The sequence below is a fragment of the Dipodomys spectabilis genome, unplaced genomic scaffold, assembly GCF_019054845.1.
Source record: "Dipodomys spectabilis isolate Male_0828 unplaced genomic scaffold, ASM1905484v1 ptg000174l, whole genome shotgun sequence".
In the NCBI taxonomy this organism is placed as follows: Eukaryota; Metazoa; Chordata; class Mammalia; order Rodentia; family Heteromyidae; genus Dipodomys; species Dipodomys spectabilis.
The window spans coordinates 3,015,720-3,024,268 of record NW_024870851.1 but is presented as its reverse complement, the minus strand read 5'-3'; the positions used below and the strand labels follow the sequence as shown (position 1 = coordinate 3,024,268).

Here is an 8,549-nt window from a genome sequence, read left to right as displayed (position 1 = left end):
GCAGATAACTCATTATGTAAAATTTTGCTATGATTTGCTTAGGGGAAAACATTAACACTGGAATAATTAGATACGTAACTTATATGAGAATTTCTAAGTCCCTCTGAGGATTCCTAAACCTGTATTAGTCTATTATGTATCTAGGGAAACTGAGGCTGGGGATCTGGCAAGAAACAAGATGTAACTATAGAACCTTAGTGAAGTCCTTCTTGAGCTTGTGAAATTCTGTTTTTCTTTTCTTTAGTTTTTTCTCTCTCTCTCCCTCCCTCCCTCCCTCCCTCCCTCTCTCTCTCTCTCTCTCTCTCTCTCTCTCTCTCTCTCTCTCTCTTTCTTTCCTTTCTTTCTTTTTCTTTTTCTTTCTTTCTTTTCTCTCACCAGTCCTGTGGGTTGAACTCTGGGTCTGAGTACTGTCCCTGAAGTTTTGTGCTGAAAGCTAGAACTTTACCACTTGAGCCACAGCTCCACTTTCAACATTTTTTTTAAAAAAATACTTTAGTGGAAATAAGAGTCTCATGGATTTTCCTGCCTAGGCCAGCTTTGAACCACCATCCTCAAATCTCAGCTTCCTGAACAGCTAGAACCACAGACATGAGCTGCCCTGTACATGACTCTATTTTGTTTATTTATTTATTTTTAATTGATGATTGAAGGCAGGGCCTCACTGCTCTCCTATGTGAGCCCCTCCTACCCCCCCTCCTTATGTTAGTTTTTTTTTTTTTTTATAGCAGTTTCTGTGGTTCATTTAAGCACAAATAAAAGGTGCATGTGAGCCATCTATTCATTTTCTTCACTGCGCAGCCTGGCCTTGGGACTGGTGATTCTGATGGCCAGCTGCGCTTTCCACGATGGCCTTTCGGTTCTTGCAGGAAACGTGGGCAATCTCAGCGCAGTAAGACTTGTTGCACATGAGCAGCGCTTCCAGCTCCTTGATATTGTGGATCAGGAACCTCCGGAATCCACCAGGCAGCAGGTGCTTTTTCTTATTGCTCCTATACCAATGTTGGACATCAAGATCTGGCCCTCGAATCTCTCCACACCCTCTTGTCAATGCCCCTGGGGTTCTGCCAGCTATGTAGAATCTTGACATATTGGTTGGACTGCTGGCGGATGAACTTCTTGGTGCTCTTTTTGACACTCTTGGGCTTCACCAGAGGTCTGAGGGCGCCACGATGCCATGAGCAGGAGGAGAGGGCAGCCACCTCCGGAGGCAGCGCCGAGGAAGAAGGGACTAGTTTGTTTTTGAGATAGAGTCTTGTGCTAATTTTCCTTGGGGTTTCTTGGATATGGCTCTCCTACCTCCATAGCTGGGACCACAGACATATACCACTTCCCCCAGCATGGAAATTATCTCCGAGACTGGTCTTAAGTTACAGTTTAAATGTCTTTAAGCCAGTTAAGCAATTAAGAAAACCCTCTGGGTTTTCTCCATTCCTTCCTTCCTTGTGGTTATGTTAAGCCCAGCTCTACTTAAAGTGTATTAAATGGCATGGATGGTGGCACAGTTGGCAAACCAGCCTTTCCCCAAGAAGAACTTTATCTTTTTTTCTTTCTAGAACTTTCTGATTAAATAACCTATTGGACTAGTGTCTTGCAAGGTGCCACAAGAGAGGTGGTTTTCCTCTAGACCCAATAGCAAGATGTCAGCAGGGTTCATTGCTTCTGAGGGGTATGAGAGGAGCATTCTCTTGTCTCTCTCTAAGTTTCTGATGGGTGCTGGAAATTTCTGCTCTTCTTTCTTTGGCTAGAAAAAGCACTCTACCTTCTTTACGGGGCCCTGTGTATATAGCAGTCTCCAGATTTCCCCTTTTCTTAGAGACAGGTCATATTGGGTTAGAGCCTATTCTAGTGACTTAATTTCAATGCTAAAAAAGTCTATCATCCCGCTTCCAACACAGTTCCATCTTGAGATGGGTGTCAGGATTTCAATATAGAACTTGAGCTTGATCTAATTCAACCCATAAGAAGTCTAGGCACTTCTGAAAACTAGAAGGAGAAGGGCAGGACAGAGATAGATGTGCTATGGCCCCTGACCTTACAGATTAGTGAGGGAGGTGGATCATTATGTAAATGAAGGCAAATGAAGGAAGAGAACTTATTGGTCAACTGAGGCTTCAATGAGACTGAGGGATTGAGCAGCTCAAAACAGTGTATTCTGAGGGGAGGCTGCAATGGCCTAGGCTTTTTGGGAAACTCACTGTATTAGCACACCCAGGGGAAGTGCTGTCCCTGGTCCTCTTGGAAGCTGTCCCAGTGAGTGCTCAGCAGAGGGGAGGAGCTTTAGTACTTCCAAGGGGAAGGGGGGCGTCTCTAGCTTCAGGACAGGTACCTCCTCAGGAATCCATGGGGCCAGGGACCATGGAGTAAGTTTCCAAAGTAACCTCCACAGTCCTACAGCCCCAGGGATACTTCTTCTACTGCTCTTCTAGTTTCTAACCTCAATCTTTGCTGCTTGAGATGCACTAGTGGAGAAACTCCTATGGAAGAACAGCACATTCTTGATTGAGATCATACCTCTACAGAGTCCAATAACATGGGAAAGACCATTTAAGTCCATCCTGGAAGGGAAGAAAAGGAGTGAGAAGTAGAAAGAAGAGAAAGAAAAGAATGAAAGAAGGAAGGCAGGAAGGGGAGAGAGGGAGGAAGGGAAGAAGATAAGGAAGGAAAGAAAGAAGGAAGGAAGACAGGAAGGAAGAAAGGGACAGGTAAGAAGGATTAAAGGAAAAAGAGATGGAGGAAAAAAAGGAAGGAAGAGAAGGGGACAGGGGGGAAGGAAAGGAAAGAAAGAAGGGGGAAAGAGGGAAGAAGGAGGGAAGGGAGGGGAGAAGAATAGAGGGATCTCTAGGGAGGAAAGGAGGAGAAGCAGCAATTCTCTGTTGGCTGTAACTCTTCTCCCTCAACCCCCTGCCTCACATCCATTGTCAGAGGTACAAGCTGACCTTCATTAAACCCCTTCCTTGTTCCCCACTTCTGGGAGAGAATGCAGATGTTGGCATATCACAGAAGAACCTCTGGCCTGGCTCCATCTACCTTTCAAACTTGGCTGGCACTCTATTTCAGAGAACTATTTTTTGTTCTGCAAATAAGCTGTACTGTTCCACACCAGAATCATGTAAATGTTCTTTTCTCTACTTCACCTTCTAGGCTTCCAAACCAGCTTCTCATGCAAATCTGTCATATCTTCACAAAAGTTCTTCTAGTAGTCCTGGGGTTGGAGGCATGGCTCAGTTGATAGAGCTCTAGCCTATGAGTGAAAGTGGCAGGTACAGAGTCCTGGACCGAAAATTAAAAATAAATAAAAAAAAAAGTGGGGCACAGGTGGTTCACACCTGAAAATTCTGGGCTGAGATCTAAGGATCAGGGTTCAAGGCCAGCCTGGGCAGGAAAATCCACGCGACTCATCTCCAATAAACTACTCAGAAAAAGCTGGAAGTAGCACTGTGACTCAAGTGAGAGTGCTAGCTTTGAACACAAGGAGGCCCAGGAACAGCACAGTGGCCCAGAGTTCAAGCCCCAAGACTAACAACAACAAAAGGTGATAGTCACGCCCCCCCCCTCCACTTCATCTGCCCAGTCTTGTTGCTTCTCCTCATACTAAATGATCATTACATATTTCCTCCATCTCCCCCATGACACTGGGACCCCAGTGTTCTGTCTTCTTCATCTCAGAGGCCTACAGCCCAGCACCTAGCTTGTACATGACCTTGCTGCTAGACCTTTGCTAGGTGAACAACCAAGACAAGAGGAGGCAGAGGAAAGCAGAGCATCTCTGTTCTTAACTCCTAGAGTTGAATAATGGTGGAGGAATAGGGTTAGCCAATAGGTACCAGCCCAAGAACTGGGGATGTGGGAAGGAAGGCTATAGTCTGTCCTCAAGGAGCCCTTAATTTGGGTGGTATTGGCGGTGATGTAAGTGGGCAGTGACAAGTGTAAGGACATCGAATCTTTGCAAACAGCAGTGTGGGAGGAAGGGCCATCAACCCCCACCCCCACCCCTATCCTGGGCCTGCAGGACTGGAGGGACCTTGAGCACCAGGTTAATGAACTGGTAATGAACAAGGTCACCTTGCTGAGCAAGGGTGATGCAAGGCTCATGGAGAAACAATCTGAAAGGAAACCAGTGCTGTTTGATTTGTAGAGAAAAATCTTTCAAAACACTGATCAATTTATCATTTTATGAGAAGGAGAAAGTTCATAACTTCATTAGGGAAATTTGCTTCTTCTATACCTACCAACCCTGGAATTCCTTTTTTTTAAAACAAAAAAACCCCAAACATTTATTTATTCATTTGGTAGACCCAGGGTTTGAACTCAGGGTTCTGTGGTTACTAAGTTGGTGCTCTACCACTTTTCAGCTACACATCTGGCTCTTGTTTTTTTTTTGTTTTTTTGGCCAGTCCGGGCTTGAACTGTGGGGCACTTTCTCTGAAGTGTTGTACTCAAGGCCAGTGGTATTCTACCACTTGAACCACAGCTCCATTTCTGGCTTTTTTGGATAGTTAATTGGAGATAGGAGTCTTACAGACTTTTTGCCCATGCTGGCTTTGAATCTCAATTCTCAGATCTCAGCCTCCTGAGTAACTAGGATTATAGGTCTGAGCCACTGGCTATTTTAGGCTTTGTGCCTGAGGTCAGTATCAGATTATGATCTTTCTACCACCACCTCTGAAGTACTGGGATTATAAGTGTGAACCACCATGTCTGGCTCATTTAGGTTTTTATCAATGAAGCAAAGGAGGGAGAAAGACAAAGATTTCCAATCCAGTCTTCTGTTCTTATTCCAACCTAGGTACTATATCCCCAGTGTTTCAGAGACTCTGGAAACAGTCTCCCACTCTACAATAAAGGCCCCAGTTCTTCCTGGAGAGGTGGCACCCCAAGAGCTCATACCACAAGGCATTTCCTCTAGAAGGACTGGAGGCTCCATGGGTTTTGAAGGGTTCTCTTTTCGGAGTCTGTTTTGCTTGTCTATAATTTTTTCTGACACTCTGAGAAGAAATGTACCAAACAGATATATAAAATATAATGACCTCACTAGGCACCAGTGGCTCACGCCTATAATCCTAGCTACTCAGGAGGCCAAGATTTGAGGATTGCAGTTCAAGGCCAGCCAGGGCAAGAAAATCTGTGAGACTCTTATCTCCAATTAACCACTAGAAAATTGGAAGTGGCACCATGGCTCAAGAGGTAGAGCACTAGGGGGCTGGGAAGGTGGCTCAGTGGTAGAGTGCTTGCCTTGCATGCATGAGGCCCTGAGTTTGATTCCTCAGCACCACATAAGCAAAAAGAAAAATAAAGCCAGAGTGGTGCTGTGGCTCAAGTGGTAGAGTGCTAGCCTTGAGCTGAAGAGCTGAAGGACAGTGTCCAGGCCCAGAGTTCAGGCCCCACAACCAGACCAAAAAAAAAAAAAAAAAAAAAAAAAGAGGTAGAACACTAGCCTTGAGCTGAGGGAAAGCGCCCAGACCCAGAGTTCAAGCCCCACGACTGACAAAAAAAAAAAAAAAGACCTCAAAAGGGTTGGGGTGGGGCCGAGGGGAAAAGGGTAGATAAATGAAGAGGAGAAGAGGGGAGAATACAGTCAAGAACCCAGTGTATATCCTGTAAAATACAAGAAGAGTGAGGGAAGGGGTTGAGTAGGGGAGGGATGGGTAAGAATGTTTAAAGTGATGGCATTGATGAAGATATATTATTATTATATTATATATATATGACATTATATATCATTAACTGCTTTGCCAATAGCAACTCCTTTGTATAACTAAAGATAGATAGATAGAAAGAAAGAAAGAGAGAGAAAAAGAAAGAAAGAAAAGAATAAAAGAAATAGTGTTCTTATTTTCCCATTCTCCATGGGACTGATATCAAGATATGCCTTTTCCCTTAGAGGATGTACATATGAGTGTGATTGATATGAGAAAAATTAAATGTCGAACACCGTCCAGTCTCAGCCTTTCTTTCTTTCTCCTTCTTTCCATCTTTCTTTTTCCTTTTTTTTTTTTTTTTTAAGCAGTGCCCTTTTCAAAACAAGGGGAGATACAGTGTAGTTCCTGTGCCACCGTGATCCAGTAGTGTCACATCACTATGGCAATTGCTGCCCAGGGCAGGAATGCAGAGCAGCTGTAATTGTGCAACGCCTTATTGCTGGTGCATGTCAATCACAACCTATGAATTGAGAAAAATTTGCTCTGTTCATTCTGTTAAATGATGTATCCAATTAAACCTGTTAGAATTCATGATCTTCAGTCAAGGTTAAATGAAAGTAGTTACTCCTGTCAGCTAGGTGATTAAATGCTGCCTACATCAGGCACATTTATGTGCAAAATTAAAATTTTGGTATAAAGCATGAATCTTTATGCATGCCAGTTAATTATCTGCGGTTCCTCCACTTATTAAATGCCCACTGCATTTCTTCTTAATCACAAGCTTCCTTTCAAAACTTATTTCATACTTCACATTACACCACATTTCAATGTTTAAATGAAATGCCTTACCAATGAAAACTTCCTCTTTTAGAGGGCTTGGCTGAAAATAATCACCATTAACATTTCTCATTATTATGTACAGCATTTCTCCAAGCCAGGTTAACTAATGCATTTTGGAAGCCATTTCCTGCTCAGCTTGGACCAAGGCTTGTTTTCAACCTGGTTTCAGCTTCCCGCGTGTCCCATTATTTCAATCACTGCAGGCTCTCGATGTGCAATGATTCTTGCTGATGGTAAGGTATTGTTTCTTTTTCCTTCCTGCTTACCTTGGGTAAATACAAAATGAGTACAAATGCGTGAATGAAGTGATTTCCTACTGCCCATCAAGAATGAGGGGGAAAAAATAGATGGGTAAAAATAACAAAATAAGACAAGGACAGGTATGTCAGGTCTCAGTCATACACCAGTGTCACCTCATGAGTTGGATTTTAAAATGATCGAGAAACCAAGGCTGAAATCAGAGGATTGTGGTTCAAAGCCAGCTCAGGCAGACAAATCTGTGAAATTCTTATCTTCAATTAACTAGAAAAATGTCAGAAGTGGAAGTATGGCTCAAGTGGTAGAGCACCAGCTTTGAGCAGAAAAAGCCAAATGAGAGGATGAGGGCATGAGTTCAAGCTCTAATACTAGTGGAGACAAAAGTGATTAAGAAGTACAAAACAGAACACCACATTCATGGTGAGCAAATTTGGTACTGTGAGAAAGGTATGATGCCACAAAAACTCCAGCAAATTCTTCTCTAGAAGCACCTCATACTACAGAATCAACTTTTTCTTACCATTATTTTGCTAAGAAAAACTCAACACTTCTGTCGAATTTTAAAAAATGCATTCAACATTTCCCTACCAAAGTTATTATTTCAGACAGTCATTTCTTTCCTTAGAAGGTAGGTGATAACTGTATAAAAATTTAAACTTCACTTGGGTACCGGTGGTTCACACCTGTAATTCTAGCTACTCAGGAGGCTGAGATCTGAGGATTGCAGTTCAAAGCCAGCCCGGGCATGAAAGCCCATGAAACTCTTGTCTCCAATAAACCACCAGAAAACTGGAAGTGGTGCTGTAGCTCAAGTGATAGAGTGCTTGCCTTGAGCTGAAGAGCACAGGGACAGCACCCAAGCCCAGAGTTCAAGCCCAACAATCAACCAAAAAAAAAAAATAATAATAATAAAATAAATTTTAAACTTCAAAAATAAATTCCTACTGTTGAACTGATTTGGAATAAATAATACCAACAGAACTAATGTTATTGAAACAAATTTCCATCCTCTTGAATTCTGTCATTTATATTTTATGGCTTCACACGCTCGTGCGCGCACGCGCGTGCGCGCGCACACACACACACACACACACACACACACACACACACACACACACACAGAGTCTTTTATAACCACAAAGCATTCAGGAACTCCAAGGAAAGTATCTCTTAAGATTAAAGGTTTAGCTTCTCAATTTAGTTGTTGCAACTATTTCAGTAAAAATACTTCCTACATTAGAAAGTTATAAAATATTCCCCTTAAATGAACTTGAAAAGGACTGATTTCCATAAAAATGGAAAAAGATTTATTAACAAATGAAATGGAAAAAAAATTCATGGAATAATCTCAATGAATCAGCCCGTGGTTGGTGACAGAGAGCAGTCAACTAAGTGGGAATATGTTAGAAATTCATTTTCACCACAATAGGTGCCCTTAGACCCAGCCCATGTCAACAAAGATGCCCTGCTTTCCTTCTTAATGTTATAGCCTTGATATATACCAACACTCAAATGTCAACTTACTTTTGAAAAAGCTAGGAACTCTCACATGAGTAGGTTGAAGAAATGATGAAACTTGAACTCACCAAGTATAGGCCTTTCCATTTGTTGCAAAGACCAGACTCACACGGGTAAGGGTAGAGAGTGTAGTCTTGGGGATGGAGAGTGAGGCACTGTTTGCCACAGAGGTGGTTCTAGAAGCTTCAGGGTGCAAATCTCATGCCTTTGAAGAGTCTATGACACTTACCTATCTCTCAGAGAGGTATAAAGTTAAATGATGTCTTCCTACACAGTTATGCCCTTTGATTGGAA

The 8,549-nt window shown here is 42.6% G+C and overlaps 1 pseudogene; it reads right to left on the bottom strand.

The window, feature by feature from the left end:
- Window positions 1–722: 722 nt before the first annotated feature.
- The window catches only part of LOC122120063, a 77,489-nt pseudogene continuing 69,662 nt past the window's right edge, over window positions 723–8,549 (bottom strand).